The 22,376-nt window shown below is 44.1% G+C and overlaps 1 protein-coding gene and 1 long non-coding RNA gene across 19 annotated transcripts in view; one reads left to right on the top strand and one right to left on the bottom strand.

The window, feature by feature from the left end:
* The window catches only part of LOC146360253 (uncharacterized), a 39,418-nt gene extending 28,324 nt beyond the window's left edge, over positions 1 to 11,094 (bottom strand). The window contains exon 1 of the long non-coding RNA XR_014786983.1: positions 6,335 to 11,094. This is a non-coding gene — a long non-coding RNA (uncharacterized LOC146360253). The remainder of the gene's footprint in view (positions 1 to 6,334) is intronic.
* Positions 1 to 22,376, top strand: part of NRXN1 (neurexin 1) — a 1,598,206-nt gene that overhangs the window by 60,737 nt on the left and 1,515,093 nt on the right. The window lies entirely within an intron of this gene.

Here is a 22,376-nt window from a genome sequence, read left to right as displayed (position 1 = left end):
TAGGCTATGTAAATACTTATGTATCACGGCCTCCGCAGGGACGTAAAAGTATTTACGTAGCCTAACACGGCGATGAAGACGAAGCGAATGGCGGCCGCAAGACGGCCGCCATTCACAAAGCAGCGCGGACGGGAGCAGGTAAGTGCTCCGTTTCATGCACCTTTCTTGGGGTGGGGGCAGTGGGGACTTCGTCCCGTGCACCTTTCATGGGTTGGGGGGGCAGGGGGCTTCGTTCTGCGATGGATTTCGGGGGGCTGAATGCACTGGCATTCGGCCTCACCGAGATCCATCGCGGAATTCTCTGACATCCCTAATTGAGACCCCTTTATCCTTAGTTTTCCAGATCTTGCCAAATTGTCAGCATCTTTGAACGTTGTGCCCAGAATGGATGGAGCCTTATCAGCACTGAGCAAAGCAATACAAAACCCAAGAATGCTAAACTGCACACAACTGGAACACACGAGTGTAAATTATATGATATTATAATGTAAGGGGACAAAAACAATATGTATACAAAAAGGACCACAAGAGTAACAGCACAATACAAGGAACAGAATTTAAAAAATGTAGATGAAACTGGCTAAATGCTACAAGGACAAACAGTAATTAGGCTTAAACTCACTGCCATAGAAGCCTTTTTATCTTGGTTGCATCGGGGAAGTGAGTCAGCATTCTTTGAAAGAACTGGGGGATAATTGTATGTGAACTCTTCCCTTGGATAAACAACATTTTGGTTATAGAGATTAACTCCCTCCCATGTCTTTATCTCGGCCATGGCGTTTGTATGATTTTTACTTCTGCGAAAGCCTGTTGCGAGACCGGAGTACATCTGGATTCCTGTAAAAACAGAAGACCACAGCCTCAACAGCAGTTTTTCTAGCTGCAATTAACTACTGTTCTTTTTTGTAGCATTTAGCCAGTTTCATCTACAATACTACAACTTACTTAGAGCCGAAGAACCTTTCTGGCCTGGGCCACACCAAGTAAAGCACCCTACTTCTAGTAGCAAGTTAGCTCTATATGGGAAGCTACTACACTAACCTTTTCTTACATACCACCACACTGTGGTCTCATCTTCAATTTCTTACCTTGATTTTTTTTTAACACTGTACTTTAACATTTGTTCATTAGTTTGGAATAGCCCATATTTTTCTTTGTCTCCTCTTTGCTTCCTTGCCCCATAGAACATATATGAGCGCCAGCCTGAGATTTTTTTTGGACCAGAAGCAAAAGAAAAGTGTCTCCTGCTCCTCCTCTTCTTCTTCTCCTTTTTCTACAGCACGCAGAGATGTAGCGAATCTGTCAATTTTGCTTTCTTCCGCATTTGAATTTTAACTTATATTCTTTCTGTCTCACTATGAAGAATTTCTGAATTTAAATTCTTATCAAAACGAAACTGAAACAAAATTCTCACCAATCTGTATTCTTGAGGGGTTGGGGATTTGTGAAGGATGGGGGAGATGTGGCCCTCCAGATGTTGCTGGGCTGCAGCTCTCATCAGCCCTAGCCAGCATATTGAATGGAAAGTAGGGATGGTGGAGAATTCCTCCACGGACTCCAGTGAGGCTGGATTCTAAAGAATTCCTCCATGGCCTCCCTCCCCCCCGCCATCCCGTGGAATCCCCCCAGGACGGACCTACCTGGTGGTGGATGCTGCGGCGGCAGCAGCTCTGGTGGTGAATGAAGTGGTAGCGGCGGCGGCAGCTCTGACCGCTGTCGGGCTGCTGCGGCTGCAAATGGTGGCCATCGTAGCGGCCGCCATTTGTGTCCCTATGCTAGCCTGTGATAGGCTACATATATATTTACGTAGCCTATCATGGCTAAAGCAGGGATGCAAATGGCATCCCCTACACCATTTGCTTTCCCACTTTAGCTGTGATAGGCTATGTGAATATTTACGTAGCCTATCCCAGCTAAAGCAGGGACGCAAATGGCATAGGGGACGCCATTTGCATCCCTGCTTTAGCCGTGATAGGCTACGTAAATATTTAGCGTCCACAGCAGCCTGGCAGTGGGTGGAGGTACCACTGCGGGTTGGTCCAGCCAGTGGCTCCACAGACTGGCCGTGGAGCAGAGCTGGCCGGGCAGGATAGTGGGGGGGTGGAGGAACGAATCGCCTCCCCCCATTGAGGATTCCTGTGGGAGGAACGGATTGCCTCCCCCTCCACCTGCGGACCCCAGCAGAGCCAGGTAAGTGGGGTTTTGTACACCCCTAAATTGGTGAGGGATGCTGGGGAAATTCTTAACAAAACCAAACTGAAATGAAATTCTTACCCATATCTAATGTAGTATGGAAATGGGCTCTTCTTTTGATTCACAAAAGTGCTCACAGCAGCTCAGTGGAAGAGCACATGTTTTGCAGGTAGAGGTGTATGGAATGTGTCAAATCAGATTGTGTTCTGCGTTTCACAGATTGTCAGGCACCTTTTGTTCCATTGTGTCTTCTCAAAGACAGATGCAAGTTTGAAAAAAATCTGAAAGTTCACAGACTCCATGCAGCCTGGGGAGGTCACTCCACAGCGGATCCCGCAGGTCGGGTTCTTAGAAATCTGAGCTCATTTTAGTCCATCTCAAATTAGTCCAGCATGCATCCCCATTTGCAGGTAGCAGGCCTTCACTCCATGCAACCTCCCCCTTAAAAGATCTGAAGCAGACTTCTATTTTTTATTTCTCACATTTGCATCCTGCCGTTTCTTGAGGGAACCTACAGCAGCTTGCATAGAGGTATTTATTAATATTCCACTTTTTTAATGGCGCTCAAATGTGGCATACATCAGGTTCCCAGGCAGTCTCCCATCCAGGCACTAACCTGATTTAGCCATGACAAAGGTAAGAGTTGCCCTGATTTGTGATGTAGCTCCTAGGAAGCATGCCCTCCTCTAGCATTCTTTCCTGTAAAAGTGTCTCCTAGTTACCTTTTTCCACATCTCCAAGTTCATATTTACTCTATTTCATTATCTCTCTACAGTTAAGTCTGCCCTACTTCTAGGCTTTGAAGCATCATCAGCCCTCACTTGTTTAACACTGGCTGGCAGGCAGGTAGATAGATCCAGATCATTTTATTACAGTCTCTGCAGAATCCTTTCCTTTTTTGTCCTGTTACACTAAACCATAAGAAGTTGCTGAAAAATAAAGATGCTGAGTGGCTTTCTGTTGGATATACAGCATTTTTTTTTTTTTTTGAAAAATGGAAATGGCACAAAATGTAGTCTTGTTCTTTCCAGCATTTCTGGACAGGGAAGGGACCATAAACTGAAAGCTGATCTTAGTGTCATTTAAAGTATGTCCCCTGCCCATGCCCAGCAGCACTCTGCCTGCATTATGGATATATGTATGTCTCCTCTGATGTATAGAGTTGCCGGGCACTGCCACAGAAGAAAAATGGAACCTAGCGAACCTATTGGCTAATTGAGCTATTCTGTCAGGCACAATATTGCACCCAGCTGTGAACTCAAAGCCACACCTGGGGTTCAACTGAGGTGGCTCATTTTCTCATCCGGTGTTTTGGATTGGACTGGAGACAATTACACAATTATTGTGTCCAGATAGTTCAAGTGTGTGCCAGTAAGTATCTAGAGAAGCAGATTATAGTTATGGCTGTGATACCAAGACACAAGCAACACTGACAAGATTTGCATTATACTTTGTTTGCTTTTTTCATTCATTTATTTAAAATGTTTTTAGGCTACCTTTAAGGGTAGAAGCCTTTGGGCCTGGCCAGGGGTCTTAATGGACTCCAGGACTAAACCGATTATATCTAAACTAGGGATGTGTATACAAACTAGGGATGTCAGAGAATTCCACCATGGATCTCGGTGAGGCCGAATGCCGGTGCATTCGGCCCCCCAAAATCTGTGGCGGAATGGCCCGCCCCCTGCGGATCCCCCCCCAGGACGAGACTTACCTGGGGCGGATGTTCCGGGCGGCAGCGGCTCCGGCGGTGGCGGCTGCGGTGGCTGGTCTTCCGACTGGTTGACCACGTTGACCACGGTATCCTCCTGGACCGCCTGGAGGGGTTGGGCATTGGAGACACCGTATTGCAGTGGTTCCGTTCCTTCCTCTCCGGCAGGTACCAGAGGGTAGCACTGGGAGAGGAGGTTTCAGACCCGTGGCCACTCACTTGTGGGGTGCCACAGGGTTCCATCCTCTCCCCAATGCTATTTAACATCTATGTGAAGCCTCTGGGGGCTATCATCAGGAGGTTTGGGGTGCAGTGTCATCAATATGCAGATGACACGCAGCTCTACCTCTCATTCAGATCTTCACCAAGGTTGGCCATAGAATCCCTGTCCAAATGTCTGGAGACGGTGAGTGGCTGGATGGGGAGGAATAGGCTAAAGCTGAACCCTGACAAGACTGAGGTACTTTTGGTGGGAGACAAGAGGAGGCTAGGGGATGTTGACCTGGTGTTGAATGGGGTACGGCTACCCTTGAAAGACCAGGTCCGTAGCCTGGGGGTCATTTTGGACTCCCAGCTGTCCATGGAGGCTCAGGTGTCAGCTGTGAGCCGGACAGCGCTGTATCAACTCCATCTGATACGGCGGCTGCGCCCCTTCCTTCCTGACCATCTGCTCCCATTGGTAGTACATGCCCTGGTCTCCTCTCGTTTAGACTACTGTAATGCGCTCTATGTGGGGTTACCCGTGAAGACGGTTCGGAAGCTGCAGCTGGTACAGAACGCAGCGGCTCGCCTGATTAAAGGCAGCTGCTGGCGGGATCACATCACTCCAGTGCTGAAGGAGTTGCACTGGTTACCAGTTGTTTTCCGGGCCAAATTCAAGGTGTTGGTTTTGACCTTTAAAACCCTATATGGTTCCGGCCCAGCCTATCTTAAGGAGCGCCTCCAGCAGCACCAGACAGGCCGCTTAACAAGATCAGCCTCGGATGGCCTTCTCTCTGTCCCATCAGCCAGGACAGCTAGACTGGTGGGGACGAGGGAGAGGGCCTTTTCTGTAGTGGCCCCCACTCTTTGGAACTCCCTCCCTAGGGAACTCCGTCATGCCCCCTCTTTAATGAGCTTCCGTCGTGCATTAAAAACGTGGCTGTTCAGGTAGGCATTTGGGGTGGGTTAGGGTATTTTAGAAAATGTTTTTATTGTAGAATTTTATTGTTTTATTGTATGTTGTACATCGCCCAGAGTGGCTGGGTGACCAGCCAGATGGGCGATTAATAAATTAAATAATAAATAAAATAAAAAAGGGATGCAAATAGCGCCCGCTACGCTATTTGCGTTCCCCTTTATTTTTGCTGTCATAGTCTACGTAAATATTTACGTAAACTAAGATGGCGAAAAATAAGGAACGCGAATGGCAGCGACCATAGCTGCCGCCATTTGCGTACGCGGGTTTTGTTTTATTTTTTTACCCAGAGCCCTCCGTGGCCGGAAATCCGGCTGCGGACGGCTCTGGCCTGGGCCTGGCCGGCTGCTCCGCGGAGCCGCCACGGAGCACAGCTGGCCGTCGAGGATTCCGGGGGGGAGGAACTGATCGCCTCCCCCCTCGTCGAGGATTCCGGCGGGAGGGACGGAATGCCTCCCCCCCCCATGAACATAATCCGCGGAAAGGTAAGTGACTTTTGTACATCCCTAATACAAACAAACTGAAAATCATTAAAGTTCCCTGAAGTCCACCTCAAAGATTGTTCCATCATGCGTCCATATCAGATTGTGACCTTTTTTTCCTTTTTACATGAAAATTCATGCATATTTTCATGTGTATTTTTCCAAGTGTATGCATCAATTGTGCACATTTTTCAAATGTATGCATGCTGCTGAACACATTTATTTTAGTCCATGAATCGCATTGCAAGGTAGAAATTTACAGACTTGAACCAGAGATTGTGTTTGAGATCTTGTTTGGTTCAGAAGACTGAGAGCTGGGTAAATGTTGATCAAAAACAAACTGAAACAAATTCCCCTCATCTAGACTAGGGTCACAATACTGGAGCAGAACTCTTCATTGCAGTGGGCAAGAGGTTCTGCTTGGTTGGCCATTTAACAAGAGAAGGCCAGGTTCCTGGCATTTATTCCTGGTCTAGCCTGGGCAATTCAGTGGTGTGTTACTTCTTGCCTATCTCAAATAGGGATCCTGAAGAAACTCGAGATGGACTAAAATGAGCTCTGATTTCTAAGAATCTGACCTGCAGAATCCGCTGCAGAGTGACCCCCTCAAGCCGCATGGAGTCTATGGGCTTTCAGATGAATTTTTTACTTTCCTGAAATTTATGCATATAAATTTTTGGGAAAATACACAAGTTGCTGCAGAGGAAACATTGAATGGAATGGGGGAGAATATGCTAAATGTTATGTACTAAGGTAAATTATGTAAATACTTACGTAATATTGTGGGGACTGATGGTTGCCTGGAGCAGCCTCCTGCTACCTGTTGCCTTCGATATGTTCTGGACTACAACTCCCAGAATGCCTGATAATTGGCTATGCTGCCTGGGCTGAAGGCCAAAACGTCTGGAGGGCACCAGGTTGGGGAATGGTTGGCCTAGAGGAATAGATGGTCTAGAATGGTTACAGTTCTACTCACTGAAGCTAAGCAGGTATGTGGAGGACCACATTTGAACCATGTGTGTGCTACAATGAGGTCTTTGAAGGACGAGCAAGATAGAAGTGCAAAAAAGAATATATTGTAGATATTGGGCTCAGTACTATTGAGTTGATCGTTGACCACAGGACATGAACAGATAGCAAATAGTTACTCCATCAGGCAGCCACCACTACCTTTCTTACCATGGCAATAGACTTCACAACCCTGTAATAATTTCAGATGGCTTCTTCTCAAAGACCTTTCTGGGATCTTTGCAGGAAAAGATGCAGGGATGGTTAGATGAATGGAGTAGGCCATTGTGGTGGCTAATGGCTCTTGTATTGTTTAAAGGGTGCTCTTTGCCAAAGTAAAGTATGGATTCAGAATTTCAAATACAGCAGAAATATAAATTAGTTTGCTCAAAGGGCTGGGAAAAACTAAAAAGCATTGGGTTGAATAGAGCACTTGCAAATTCACTTATCTGATTTTATGGTCCAACCCTTAAAGACAATTGTGGGGAAAATGTTGGAACTCCTAGGGTAGAGCATTTTGATTACTGCTGTAGAAGCTACTTTCAAGAAGAGAGTTGCATGTTCTCTCTGCTTAGAAAATGTGTGTTTAGCCTTATTTAAATGAGGAACAATTAGCATCAGTTGATTTTTTCATTCCGATTTCATGTGCTGTATAGCAGAGAATATAAAACATTCTTTTTATAAAAGGGTATAAAGGGATTCTTATCCCAGCACCAGCCTCATCAAGTAAGTGTAGTGGATTTGGATTCAGTCCATTGCAATTCTTCCACTTAAGGAATGTAATAGAAATGGTGAATGCTATGGCTTTTTCCCTTCAAACCCAAGAATAGTGCAGCCTTCCCCATTCTGATGCCCACCAAATGAGATGGACTACAACTCCCATTGACCCAGCCAGCAATAGTCATTATGGATGGGGATCATGGGAGTTGTAGTTCAACACAGCTGGAGGGTGTCAGGATGGGGTAGGCTAGCATAATGGATTATGGTAATGCTTTTCATCCAGTGATACTTGTACTACCCGGCATACTACAAAATACTGGCAGTTGAAAAACTCTGGGTTATGGGATGCAGATGCGATAGAGCATTGGGGTCATGATTCAGCCAAAACTAAGTATTTCATAGTTTAATATCCTGGCTTGTTCTGAAGTTGGTAGCCATAGTTTCTCAGTTTAGAAGAAATAGGCAACTATGGTTAAGTAGAGGCTTTCTTGTTTTAATTATGGCTCACACAAATAGGCTGCAGGCATAGGCTACAGGTTTATTAATATATCAGCTTATTATGCTGAGTTATGATCATCCAAACCAGCTCACAGACAACTGAGCTGCATTCCCACAGACAGTTAAGCTGCTTAACTTCTATTGAGCTCAAATTATGGAATATTTATTATGACAGTAAAATATAAGAAAATAGCAGTTCCCATTGTGTGATTAAAATAACCTGAAACATGTGGGGACCCACTTCTCATGACTGAAAGGAACAGACCATGTGTTGATTGCCACATGCTGATACTACATTTCCCAAAGTGTTTGAAAATATATGTACAGGAGCAGCCAGAAAATGGCTCTATGTCATCCCATTGCCAAGAAGGTCATATATATTAGTACCATGCCCACAAATTCTGGAGAAGGTTTTGTGACATGCAAACTGCATGCTTGCATCTCATCCTTTTGGCATTTGACATCATATATATTTCTAAAACACAAACAGGCAGATGTAAAAAAATGATGCACATTCATTTTCAGCCCCTTCCTGTATTAGTTCTACAGCATTTTTCCAGACAGCTTAAGTCATAAGAATGTATTTGAAAAAGTATTCAGCCAAAATGTGCAATTGTGTAGGAGAGCGAGCGAGCATTGAGACTTGGACAAAGCAAGGGCAGAGCAAAGGTACTGTACTACTTAACAGTATGAGATATGAGCTGAAGTCCCCAGTTCAATAAGAATTCAACCATTAGGACACTGGGTAGCAATAGGCAAGCCACTGTCTCCCAGTCCCCAGTAGTTGTATGAGGCTAGAAATACTGGCCTACCTAACAGGTTGTTAGAAGGATTACTGCGGTAATTTATTTATTAATTAGATTTATTAGCCACCCTTCTGGCCAGCTACCCAGCCACTCTAGGCGGCGTACAATACCAATAACACAAAATACAATGAATTTACATAATCAACCGAACAAAACAACATAACAAAACAACACTGCTCTAAAAAACCCTTTGTTGTTCAGTCGTTCAGTCGTGTCCGACTCTTCGTGATCCCATGGACCATAGCATGCCAGGCCTTCCTGCCTTGCACTCTCTCCCGGAGAGTGCTGACGTCCATATTCATTGCATCGGTGATGCTATCTAGCCATCTCATCCTCTGCCGTCCCCTTCTCCTTTTGCCTTCAGTCTTTCCCAGCATCAGGGTCTTTTCCAGAGAGTTTTCTCTTCGCATTAGCTGGCCAAAATATTTCAGCTTCAGCTTCAGGATCTGCCCTTCCAATGAGCACGCAGGGTTGATTTCCTTTAGGATTGACTGATTTGACTTCCTTGCAGTCAAGGGGACTCGTAAGAACCTTCTCCAGCACCACAGTTCGAAAGCATCAATTCTTCGGCGCTCAGCCTTCCTTATAGTCCAGCTCTCACAGCCATACATTACTACTGGGAAAACCATAGCTTGGATTAGACGGACCTTTGTCGGCAAGGTGATGTCTCTGCTTCTTATGCTGTCTAGGTTTGCCATAGCTTTCCTCCCAAGGAGCAAGCGTCTTTCAATTTCATGGCTACAGTCACCGTCTGCGGTGATCTTAGAGCCCAAGAAAGTAAAATCTGTCACTACTTCCATTTCTTCCCCTTCTATATGCCAGGAAGTGATAGGGCCAGATGCCATGATCTTAGTTTTTTTAATGTTGAGTTTCAAACCAGCTTTTGCACTCTATCCTCTTTCACCCTCAACCAGAGGCTCTTTAGATCTTCTTTGCTTTCTGCCATTAGGGTGGTATCATCTGCGTATCTGAGGTTGTTGATAATTCTCCCGGCAATCTTAATTCCGACCTGTGATTCATCCAACCCGGCATTTCTCATGATGTACTCTGCATATTAGTTAAATAAGCAGGGCGACAATATGCAGCCTTGTCGTACTCCTTTCCCAATTTGGAACCAATCGGTTGTTCCATGTCCGGTTCTTACTGTTGCTTCTTGACCCTCGTACAGGTTTCTCAGGAGACAGGTAAGGTGGTCTGGTACTCCCATCACTTTAAGAATTTGCCACAGTTCGTTGTGATCCACACAATCAAAGGCTTTAGCGTAGTCAATGAAGCAGAAATAGACGTTTTTCTGGAATTCTCTTGCTTTCTCCATGATCCGGCGAATGTTGGCTATTTGATCTCTAGTTCCTCTGCCTCTTCTAAACCCCGCTTGTAGTTCCGGTAGTTCTTGGTTCGCATACTGCTGAAGCCTAGCTTGTAGGATTTTGAGCATCACCTTGCTGGCATGTGAAATGAGCGCCCATCCCAAATGCCATTCTGAATAGCCAGGTTTTTAAATCCCAGTGGAAGCTCATAAAAGAATGTAATAATGTATATGAAATGCAGCGAGCTCTTGAAAGGAGTGTTGCAATGTTAGATATTATTGTAAACAGGGGCAAGGTAGCTGGAACTGGATTTTTAAAAGCCCCCCACCTGGCCCCTGGCAGTCCTGCCAGCACCCTGTAATTTCAAAGCTTGCAATTCCTTTGAAGCTTCTCAAGAGCTCCTCTTACTGAGAGCATCAGTAATGGCGATCAAGTTTCTGTGAAAGTCAACTTGCCCACCACATTTTATTTTTAATGTAATGTAATGTAATGTAATGTAATGTAAGGCATTTAGCTCCCTCCTTCCCATCAAGATATTCAAAGCAGCTTATAGAAGTTAAAACAATGAAAATTGCAAACCCACCAGTGACAAGACAGATAAAATACAATAGCAAGCAGCCTTTTTTTTTTTTAAGTTGGGAGACACAAATTAAAAACAACACACATTTCAAACAAAGTAGCTTCACACACACATTCTCTCTCTCTCTCTCTCCCTCTCTCTCTCTCTCTCTCTCTCTCTCTCTCTCTTTATATGGAGGTTCATACAGATACAGGATCAAAACAACTTTCTATCCACCAAAGGCTTTTTTTCTGGAAGACAGTCATAGAGGGAGTGAGGCAGGTCTCCCTAGCAAAGGAGATCTAGATCTGATGCACAGCTACAGGTGTGATCTCTCCCTTATCTCAACCAGGGATGGGAAAATCTGTTAGTTTCACTTTCTTACTCATTCAGATGTTTAAAGCCTCAAATTCTTTCTCTCCTGAATATGAACGACATTGTGAATTGCGCTCAATTCTGATAAAAAATGAACTGAAACGAAGTTTCTCACCCATCTGCACCAGCCACATTCAGTAGGTTCTGCTATTCCCTGCACGAAGAGGACCATGATATGCCTGCCTGCCTGCCAAGCTGCTGTTAAAGATAAAGAGCCTGCCAGAAAAAAGAGGCGGCAGTCCTAAGCCAACGTTAACTTGACTAAATGCACTGGGAGTCAAACCAAGACTTCTAAGAGCAAAGCATTCAAAGCCCTGGGTCTGGATGGATGCATCTGTCAGTTTCACTTTTCCCACATTCATGTAAAAAAACAACAAACAAACAAATCTCAAGTTCTTTTTGTCCTGAATATGGAGAATTCTGCACATTTTGATAAATTCTTATCAAAACTGAACTGAAACAAAGTTCTCACCTATCTCTAATCCCAAGCAAACACATAGCTGATGTTGGTAAGAAATATAAGTGGGCCTCTGCTGATGATTTAACAAATGGGCAGACTCATATGTGAGAAGGTAGTCCTTCAAGTATCCTGACCATCTGTGCAGTACCCACTTCAGTGGGAAAGTTGGGTGCATTTCAGTTCACCCAGCTCTTAAGAACATAATAAGAGCCATGCTGGATCAGACCAAAGGTCCATCCAGTCCAGTTCAGACAGTGGCCAACCAGCTGTCAACCAGGAAACCACAAGCAGGACACAAGGGCAACAGCACCCTCCTATCCATGTTCCCCAGAAACTGGTGTACATAGGCACACTGCCTCTGGTACTGTAGGGAGCACATAGCCATCAGGAAGAGTAGCCATTGATAGCTTTCTCCTCACGGAATTTGTTTAACCCCCTTTTAAAGCCATCCAAATTGGTGGCCATCGCTATATCTTCTGGAAGGGAATTCCATAGTTTAACTATGTGCTATGTGAAGATGTCCATCCTTTTATCTGTCCTGAATCTCACACCAATCAGCTTCATGGGATGTCTCTGGGTTCTAGTATTATGAGAGAGGGAGAAAAATGTCTCGGTATCCACTTTCTCCTGCATAATTTTGTAGACCTCTGTCATGTCTCCCCTTACCCTCCTTTTTTCCAAGCTAAACAATCCCAGCGGTTGTCACCTTACCTCAAAGGGCAGATGCTCCAGCCCCGTATCATTTTAGTCGCCCTTTTCTGCACTTTTTCCAGCTCTACAATATCTTTTTGTAGGTGGTGACCAGAACTGTAGACAGTATTCTAAGTGTGATTGCACCATAGATTTGGCAGAATGGTATTGGCAGTTTTATTCTCAGTTCCTTTTTAAATTATGCCTAACATGGAGTTTGCCTTTTTTTTTTTTATAGCAGCCACACACAGGGTTGACAGCTTAATTGAGCTGTCCACCACAACCCCAAGATCTCTTTCTTGGTTGGTCACTCATCATACTTCTGCATTATCTACTATTTCCTATACATATTCCTGTACACCCCATGTGTGCACATGCACACACATACACCTCTGATGTCATTATTTGCTGCACCTGCTATTGTTTTTGCTTCTGAGGCTGATACAGGATTTCTCCTGAATCCTACTGCCTGTTCATTTCCCCATCTGCACCACAAAAAGAAACTGTTTTGGAAGCCCCAATCTTCAGTTCATGGTACAAATTGCAGCCATGCAGCAGAAACTGGTGTTCCTGACAACACTCCTTTGGGGGATTGTTTTTAGTATTTTGCAGGCAAGGCCCCATCTTGAAGCAAATAAATACTACTGTCATTTTAAGACTGTTTTTCCCTAAAGTTTTAATTGCTAATGAGATAAGGGATTCCAGTGGAAGTATGTTAAATTGTGCACAGCTGCCAAAAATCTGGTGCTGTCTGCATTATTATCCTTCATTGCTTCCACAAAACCAGATGCAGTATAGGGATTGATTTTGGAAGGGGGGGGGCTTACAAGGTACTTTTTAATATAGAACATACTATATTATATGGGGCAGGGAGACTCCTTAGAGAAAACAAATTAAAAGTAAAAAGCATTGTGATCAGTTTTCAGCTGTACTATGCTGCCTTTGACATGGTTGGCATGTTTGTGTGTTTTTTAATTGTCCCATTCCTACTCTATACAATGTTCAGTTTAGCAAAAGCCTGCAGCAATATTTCATTGCAAAAACCAGAATGTTGGTCACTTACATTCTCGGAAGTTGGTCGATCACTCGTCTTTAAACAGTGTCTAGCTTTAGGCATTTTATAAATAGCAACAATGCTGAAGACAAGAGGGCTTAAAATAGGTAAAGGGTTGATGCTGTGCTTGCTGCCCTGCCTGCAGTAGGTTGGATCTAATGCTGTCCTTCCATGGGTAGCCCAGGCCTGCCGGTGGCAGTGCACACGCAACCCCTACTGCTGGTGGCCACAATGTAGTGTTTCCATGGGCAAGCATTGGAATGCGCAGAAACATTCATTTGTGGAAGGGACAGATCACACCCCTTCTAGAAACAAGCTTTCCTGCATGTTTTGGAGCTGGCCCCCAGAAGTGCTGCATCACAACCACCAGTGGTAGGGGCTGTGTGCGCCCTACTGCTGATGGGCCAATTGCATGCACGCTGCCACGATCGAGTCTGGGCTGCCCACAGAAGTGTGGCATTGGATCCAGTCCTATATCTCTGGGTGCACCAGCCCCACCCACCTCAGTTCAGGCCTTGCTGTGTTGAATCAGAAAGAGAGTTCTCACATTTTTTTTGAGCATGAATAGAACTCTGTGCAGCATCACAGACACAGACCCTGTCTTATCAGGGTTGAACAGGGCTACTGAAACAACTCAAAGTGGTTGTAACACAAAAGTGGTTATAATGCCTTGATAAATGTATGCTGAAGTGTATTTGCTGTGCCTTGGCATTTGCAAATTATTTTTCTGTCTCTGATTTTCTTCTGTATTCCTTGAGTTCCTTGTGTGTCTAACTGTAACATCTCTAAGACTGCAATCCTATTCATGTTTAGACAGAGAAAAGTACTACAACTCTCTGCATAGCTGGCTGGGCAATGCTGGGAGTTGTAGGACTTCTCTCAGTCTAAACATGTATAGGATTGAGCCCTAAGATTCTGATATCTTAGTCCTGATTTAAACATGGTGTAGGTGATAAAAAGAACTTACCCATACTGCATTGCATGCACCTAGTATCTTTGTCCAAGAATCTGTAGTCTGCAAAGGCACTGCATTAGCATGTTAAACTAACACAACACAAAACAGAGCCAGAAAATGCAATGTTTCACATTTTTCTCTGTTACGAGGGAAAAACCACATCTACAAAGTATGCAATAGTATACATACTTACCTAGGGGTAAATGCCATTGAACTCAGTTGGACTTCCTTCTGAAAAGACATGCATATGATTGCACTACAAATATTAAACAGACATACACACACAATTGGCTTGATGACAGAGGTGTATAAAAGTATGCATGGTGAAGAGAACATTTTTGATGTAATTCCTTGGCTCTGTTCATTAAACTGGTGCTATTCTGCATGGCTTAATGTTACAGTGGGACCCTGTTAAGTGGCACAGTGACCTACAGCAGTAAAGTCCATGTAAAGTCCATGAGTGACCTCCAACCTATCTGGACTTCCCTCCTCTTATCCTCCAAGTCAACCACATTTCAGGTAGATCACCATGTGCCAGCACAATCAGTTATCTGGAATTATATTTCTAAAATAATATCAGAGAATGTATCAGTTCCTTATTTATTTATTTATTCATTCATTCATTCATTCATTCATTCATACTATTTGTATGCCACTTTTCTAGATGAATCAAGGTGGTTTGCAAAAGATCCAAATGTAAAAACCATTATCTAGGAAAATCATAGTAAAACAGTAAATACAGTATTTTTAAAAAACCCATAACATCAATTTAAAAAGCCAATTTATAAAGATGCATCTTGCCCCTCCCCTTCCTGAAAGCAGAGAAAGTGGGGAAATCAACTGGGAAATAAGTGAAACTCTTCTCTATTTCTTTGAGGCCAAAGCTACTGATACTGGTGTTTCATGAACAGCTGCTCATTTCATGAACCAGGCACAAGACAAACCTGATCTGTTATTGCTTTCTTTTCATCTTTGAGTTCATGTCAAAAGTTTGTCTTGCTAGATGACAAGACAGGAAACATGAAAGACAGGATGTATGGCACAGGAAGTCTCTGAGGGAAAGCACCTAGCTTGAGTTGAGCAGCAGGAGGGCCAAAACTGAGAGATCCCGAAGGGAAAGCTTTCAGCCAGAGCTCAGCATCAGGGAAATAAAGGCTTTACCAACTTCAGCATCTGACAACTTCCAAAAGCAGTCAACTTTAAGAGGGAAAGTTGTTGGTAAACCCCAGGGACCCATTCTCATCTTCCTTCCATCTCCATATCACCCTCTCCCTGGATCTGTCTGTCTATCTATCTATCTATCTATCTATCTATCATCTTCGTTCTCCTTCCTTCCTTCCTTCCTTCCTTCCCTCCCTCCCTCCGTCCCGTGCTGTTTCACACTGAGAAGCTATTTTAAAAGGTCCCCAGGGATGAAACCGAGAGCTGGCAAATAGAAGGCATAGAAGGCAATGGAGAAACAAGAGATTTTAATGTACTTGGGACTGGGCACAAGTTTATCCCCCCCCCAAAAAAAACACACCAACATAGAAAACCCTACCTCCCAAAAACCCAGGCCAGTGAGAAATGAGCATATTCAGTCGACATGGAATACTGACTGACTGTTGAGGATGGTGGGAGTGGAATGGAATGGAGTAGCTGAAACTCTGAACAGAAGCACTCCACAATGTTGTTGCGGGGCTTCACTTCTGAAAGCTCTATTAGGGGAATTATATCTGTGATGGCCCCAGTAAATGTGCATGTTTGAACCACCCAAAAGTAACAAAGGCTGCAATACTAAACGTGCACAGTAAGAGTTATAACGTAATAAAAAGGGAGATTCTTGAGACTGCAGTTAAGTAACAGGAAGGATGCTTTCTCAATAAAAAGCTGAACACATAAGAATAAGAGTCTTTCTGCAGAAATATACTGCATAGTATTGTTTTGCTGGTCATTCCTGATTTTGAATTGCTGCATGGAGTCATAAGTGCCTTAGGCAGTAGTGACCTGTTTTTCCTCTCTATATTTAATAATCAAAATGCTATGAATAAATATATTATATTGTGGTTGCAGTATGTCACATACCCTTTCCCCCTCTTCTGATGAGCTGAATTTGGAATTCTGATTTGGAAAGCTTAAAAAGTGGCAACCATTGATATTACTCAGTCCTTGTTGTCTTAGATACTTATAGCATGGCTTCTAGCCAACTCTCCAACTTGAAATGTTGGCATCACCTTGGGGCTGCATTGATTGTCAAGAAAGAGGTAAGAATATTGTCTGAGACCTCATCTTTTCAGTGTCACAAAGCAATATATCGGAAATTCCCTAGATAAGACTCAAAGATTCTTATATCAAATATCAGGAGAGCCTTGTCTCCAGCAGGAATGACATGAATAGCATCCATTTCTTGCTGAGGATTCTGGGACCAGTCCAACACCCTGTGGGAAAAGACACTTCATAGGGGCCTGTAGAGCACTGGCTACATTTGCCCGATTCCCAGTAATGTACCTGACCTTTTGGGTTGAGCTGAGCCGCAGGATGCTTGAGCTTCCCGAAGCTGTTCACTTGTTCTACTTGAATTTTGCAGCAATCGTGACATTTTTAGGGATGCATGAGAAATTCATTTCAGTACATTTTAAAAATCAGGGCACACTCAGTTTGCATCTTCCAGACTGAACATGAACTCTAGTGCAATCTGCATTCAGGGTCTGTACATTTCTGAGCTAGCAATGTGATTCGCAGACCCCCCCAAAAATGTGCTCAAATGTCCTCAAATGCACATGTACATTTGAAAAATGCACATGAAAAAATGCACACTTTGGAAGAATGTGCAAGAATAAACTTAAGTTGATGGGAGAAGAATGCATACATTTCAAAGACGCACACACGATGCAGGTATTTGTTCTTCATGAAGACGCTTGTTGATACGTTGTGACGTTTCTGTGTTACTATCTATGGTGTTGCACCAGTGCAGTTTGTGTACTAACATGTGAGCTGTCTGTAAGGGTCAATTTGTAACAGGTAAGGAGCAGCAAAAGGCCCACTGACTTCCCAGTTCCTTGTTGGCCACAGTGTATGGTGTTATTCACCCTAATGAGCTTGTTCTCGGACTCTCCGTGGTCATAATATGAGAAATAGAATATAAAGAAAATGACACTGGTGAAAGATCAGGCTATAGGAATCCTGACAGGATGGACGCTTTTAGGCAGGAATCCCTATGTTGAAGCCTCACCCATCACACAAAGCAAGAAAAACAGTGACCAGATAAACAAAAATATTGATGTGTGCTAGAACTGAAGTCCACTTTTTGTAGCCATTGTACTTTGCACTGATACAAGCTCATGGGTAGATTAATATTTTTGTTGAGTAAGATATAACATACTCCCTAACCATATCTATTTAATATGTAATTTATGGCTTGCATCCTGAATATCTTAAGGAACATATCTGTCTGTAGATTCTCTGAGGTCAGTGAAAAGCCACATCCCTTTAAATGAAAGCGCCATACCCACGGCAGGCAGGATTATCCACAGAGGTACCCACATCCTACCTGAACAAAAAAATGCACAAGTGGTTAACTTCCAGTGGGCCATTCTGGTACTGCAAATTGCAGTCACTTTGCCCCCATCTGGACTGGGACTGCAGTGTGGAACAAAGCAGTTGTTCCCCCCCTCCCCAATACAAGATCCCCATCTGGATGGGGTCCACTGTGCTCATTTTTGAGTAAGGTTAGCTGCTAGTTATATATTTACAGTAATGTCTAGTTTGACCCTGAGGCAGTGGCCATCGCTGTATCTTGTGGAAGCTATTTCCACAGGTTTTGATGCATCATGTGAAGTAGTTTCCTTTATCTATTCTGAATCTACTGATGATCAGTTTTCTTCAGTACTTCCATATTCAAATTTTGTAGGAGAGGGAGAAAAGCATTATTTCAATCCTCAGTCTATCCTAAAAGTCAAAGGGGAAGGTCCCTAGAATCATTAAACCTATGCCTTTTAATTGGTCTCTTGGTTTATTGATATTTATGGATATCTGGTAAAATATCCATAATGGATGATGAGCACAATACGTCAATGCTGGTAAAGGATACCTCTAATTTTACCTGTCAGATGACAAGTAAAATCCACCAGTTTATGCACGTATGGGCATTGCTAACTGTATACTAAATATTATCTGTCTGTCATCAGTATTCTTTTTACTAGTACACTCAGTCTGTATCTGGGCTTTGCCACTGGATATTACCACCATCCTAATCACATTCTCTGTGAGCTTGTTGTAAATCACTCTATTTATTCTAAAGGATTTGGAACCAACTTTCTGTGGTTAAACCTTGGTGGCTTTGCAAAATAAAAATAAAATAAATACTGTTGTAACAATGCTGCGGGGTTCTCCTTCTTGTGAATGATGAATTCTAAATACTTCATTCACAGGATTGCTATGCATATCAATAGGATGAGTGTTTTAAAACATTCCCCTTCGCACATTGCACTCCTTGCTTTGGTACTGCACAATGATGTCATAAAATACCCCCATAAGGATAGTCTTGGTGTGAAAGAGCAAAGGCTCATCAAGTTCAGCATTCTGTTTCCAACAGCATGGCTGGCCCAACCATAGAGGTGAACTAGGCAGCTGCCTGGGGTGCCATCAATCCAGGGGCATCTGCTTCAACTATGTAGCTAGGTCCATAGGTAGAGAAAGGCTGTAGCTCAAGGACAGAGCATGTACATTGCATGCAGAATGTCCCAGGTTTTATCAATGTATTCACAGAAATCTTTATGTACTGCCTTTTGCCCCCCCATAAGGGCCCACAAAGTGGTTCACAGCCATAACATCACTATCCTGATAGCCCCCCCCCCACGATAACAGTGAAACCACTATAAAACTAAACAAAAAGAACAGCACCAGCAACGTTAAAATACAGTTCAAACCCATTCAACGGCTGATGAAATAAAAATGTCTTGACCGCTCACCTTACAACCATCAAAGAAGGGGGAAGTCAAACCTCTCTGGGGTAGTGTTGTCATGGGTGCCTGACTGGGTCTGGGAGGATGTGGACTCCCCTGTGCTTGACATCGCAGACCCCGCTTGCCGAACCATGGGGTGCTGTCGGACCCGGCCACCGAGCGCCCCAGACCTCGGCAGCACCCGGGATTAGCTCACCCCTTGCTGTGAGCTGCCAGCCTGTGCTGCTGGTGCCTCTGCTTCCTTCTCGCCCCCCCAGCTTGGCTGCTGTGGCGGCAGCAGTGCCAGTGGGGCAGGAGGATGACAAGAAAGGCTTCCTTTTCATTGTATTCCTGCCCCGCTGATGCCACTGCGATAGCTGGGATGGGGAAAAGAGGAGAGATGAGCAGTGCTCTCGTCTCCTGCTCTCTGCATCATGGCTATCATGGTGGCAGCAGAACTGGAAGGAGGACGTAGCAGGCCCATCTGCTCGCACATGTGTTTCTTCACCTGTCCTCCTTTGCAGACGCCATTTTAACGCAAGATGGGGGCTCTCATTTTTTATAAGTCTGTTGTTGCAGAAATGGCCCTTTAGGGCCACCATTGTGTGCAACAATAGCAACGAAAAAATAGATCTTGCATTAAAATGGTGGCAGCAAAGGAGGACGGGTGGAGGAAAGATGTGCAAGCCAGGCCTGGATGCAAACAGAAAGGTTGCCAAACCCTCTAGGTGCTTGCATGGCCCAGCTCGCCTGGGTGACTGGCAGGGGCGGCTGCTGGAGCACCTGATGAGCATGGGCGCTGAGCATGGGTGCTGACACAGTGGCGGTGGTCTATCCCTACTCTTGGGATCTTTCTGGCATCTTCAGGTATGTAGAACCCTGGAAATGAGTCCTGTCTGAAAAAAACCCTAGACAGGTGCTGCCAGTCATTGTAGACAGTACTACACTCAGTGGTCTGACCTGGTGTAAGACAGCTTTATACATAAATTCTTTGTAGATTGCTGATCCCTGCATTTTGTGGGAGGCATAAACAAGCAGCTGAGCAACTTGCTGGGTTTTTTTGGGTGAATGGAGTGGAGGGTGAATAATATCCCCTATGTTCCAGGTACAGAATTGAGAGCCTTCTGATCTCCATTGCCTGCAGACTCATAGACAGGGCTGTGAAGAGGGATGTGGGAGAAATTCACTTGCCTCACATTTTAAGGGAAACTCAATTGGCACTTCCCATACATGAACCAAAAAACAGTTCCATGCACAGGAACATAACAAGAGTCATGCTGGATAAGACCAGAGGCCATCTAATCCAGCATTCTGTTCACACAGTGGCCAACCAGATGCCTGTGGGAAGCCCGCAAGTAGGACATGAGTGCAACAGCACCCTTCTGTCCCACTTATGTTCCCCAGGAATCCTGAAGTCTATTATGCATCCGTAACCATCTAATCAATTTACTAGGATATGTTCTATTGACTTCAATAGGATTTACTTCCAAGTATGTTTAGGACTTAGCCCCATAAATTCCATTGGGATTTAAGTGTGCGTAACTGAGTACAGAATTACAGCCCAGGTGATTAATTGTGGGTAATACTACTAATAATGGGGATGTAATAAATTATGGCCCCAATTTCATAACTATTGCTATTTGCCTTGTGATGCCGGAACATCTGGGAAATTGTTTCTTTTATGGTCTTTGGTAGCTGCAGATTTGATTTTATTTTCCTTTCCAAAGCATTTTTTAAACTATTGACATAAAAAGCATATGCCATGCTTTTATTTCTAAGTTTTCTGCCATCCATTCACAACTAAATGGATTAGTTCTTGGAAAAATTCAACATATGTTTGGACAGGTTGCCAGCTTGCTCTGTCACAAGGAAATTGGCATATCTGTGCCACCTCCTCTAGGTTATTTTATCCATTGCCAGGCTGTCCTAAATTCTGACAAGCCATCTTTCATGTCACTTTTCCAAATGAAGGGTTTAGTAACTTGATGCCTTTAGAAGGACAGGCTGTGGGACGCTTACAAATGAGCTAAAAATGGCTTCTGTCACAGCAGCAGGATGCTATGCTGTGATCCTGAACCTGGTTTATAAGAATTGTTAAAACACTTGCCAGAGGAATATGGATTATTACTATTGTGAATTAATGTTGTTATCCTGGTGCCATAAGAACACAAGAACAGATTTACTGGATAAGACGAAAGGCATAGCTGGTTGAGTATTCTGTTTGTACAATAGCCAGTGAAATGCCTATTGGAAACCCACAAGTAGGACATGAGTGCAACAGCACCCTCCTGCTCATGTTCCCCAGGAACTGGTATAGAGAGACACTCTCCCTTTGATGCTGGAGGAAATAGATAGCCATAATGACTAGTAACCACTGATAGCCTTATTTTCTGTGAATTTCTCTAATTGCCTTTTAAAGCTATCCATCTTGATGTAGGGTGGACGAACTCACCCTGCCTTTGTTGGGCATTTGCTGAGCTGCGGACAGTGCTGTGCTGTGCAAGCTTTCTCACAGCCCAGCAAGTGCCCGACAAAGCTGGGGGGCCACCCGCCCTCCCTAGCAAGCCGCCATTTTGTACAACAGTGCCGGCTCGGGCACTTCCAGGTTGGCAGCCACAAAGGCCCTTTTTATGCCTGTAATGTTGTGTAAATGGGCCCTTAATGGCTGCCTAGTACGCAATATTGCTTACCCGGAAGGATCCGAGCCACCATTGTTGCCAAAATGGCAGCTTGCCCTGGGAGGACAGGCAACTGCCAGGTGCTCGTCGAGCCATGGGGTGCACGCCAAGTGGGTCCGTCAGTGTCCTGCGGTTTGGTGAGTGGGGTCTGGGAGAGCAGACAACGGGGAGTCCAGTGGACTCCCCTCCCCCATGGGCTCTTGCAACATCCCTAATTTGATAGCCATCAGTACACCTTGTGGTAGTGAATTCCCAAGGTATGTATGCACTGCATGAAGAAGTACTTACTTTTCTCTATCCTGAATCTCCCACCAGTTAGCTTCAGTAGATTACCCTGGGTTCTATTATTATCTACTTTCTCTCCACAGTGCATAGTGTTGTACACTATATTATATCCCCCCTTATTCTCTTTCTAAGCTAAAAAAAATCCAAAAGTTGTAGCCTTTCCTTGTATGGAGTTACTCCAGCCCCTTGATGATTTTGGTTGCCCTTTTCTGCAACTTTTCAAGCCCTGCAATATCTATTTTGACCTGAACTCTATACAATACTCCAAGTGTGGTTGCACCATAAGGGCATTATGATATTGGCAGTTTTATTTTTAATTCTTTTCCTAATGAGCACCAACATGAATCCTCCCCCCATTTTTTTACAACAACAACAACTACACACTGGGTCAGTGTTTTTAATGAACTATACACCACAACCCCAAGATCTCTTTCTTGGTCAACCTCTGCCAGCTCAGACTCCAGCAATATATACAGGAAGTTAGGAGGTTTTGCCCCAA

The sequence above is a fragment of the Heloderma suspectum genome, chromosome 1 (genome assembly GCF_057233095.1).
Source record: "Heloderma suspectum isolate Gila_16-S chromosome 1, 16-S_ref, whole genome shotgun sequence".
NCBI classification, from domain to species: Eukaryota; Metazoa; Chordata; class Lepidosauria; order Squamata; family Helodermatidae; genus Heloderma; species Heloderma suspectum.
The sequence above is the reverse complement of the archived record's forward strand: the minus strand, read 5'-3'. Positions and strand labels throughout refer to the sequence as shown.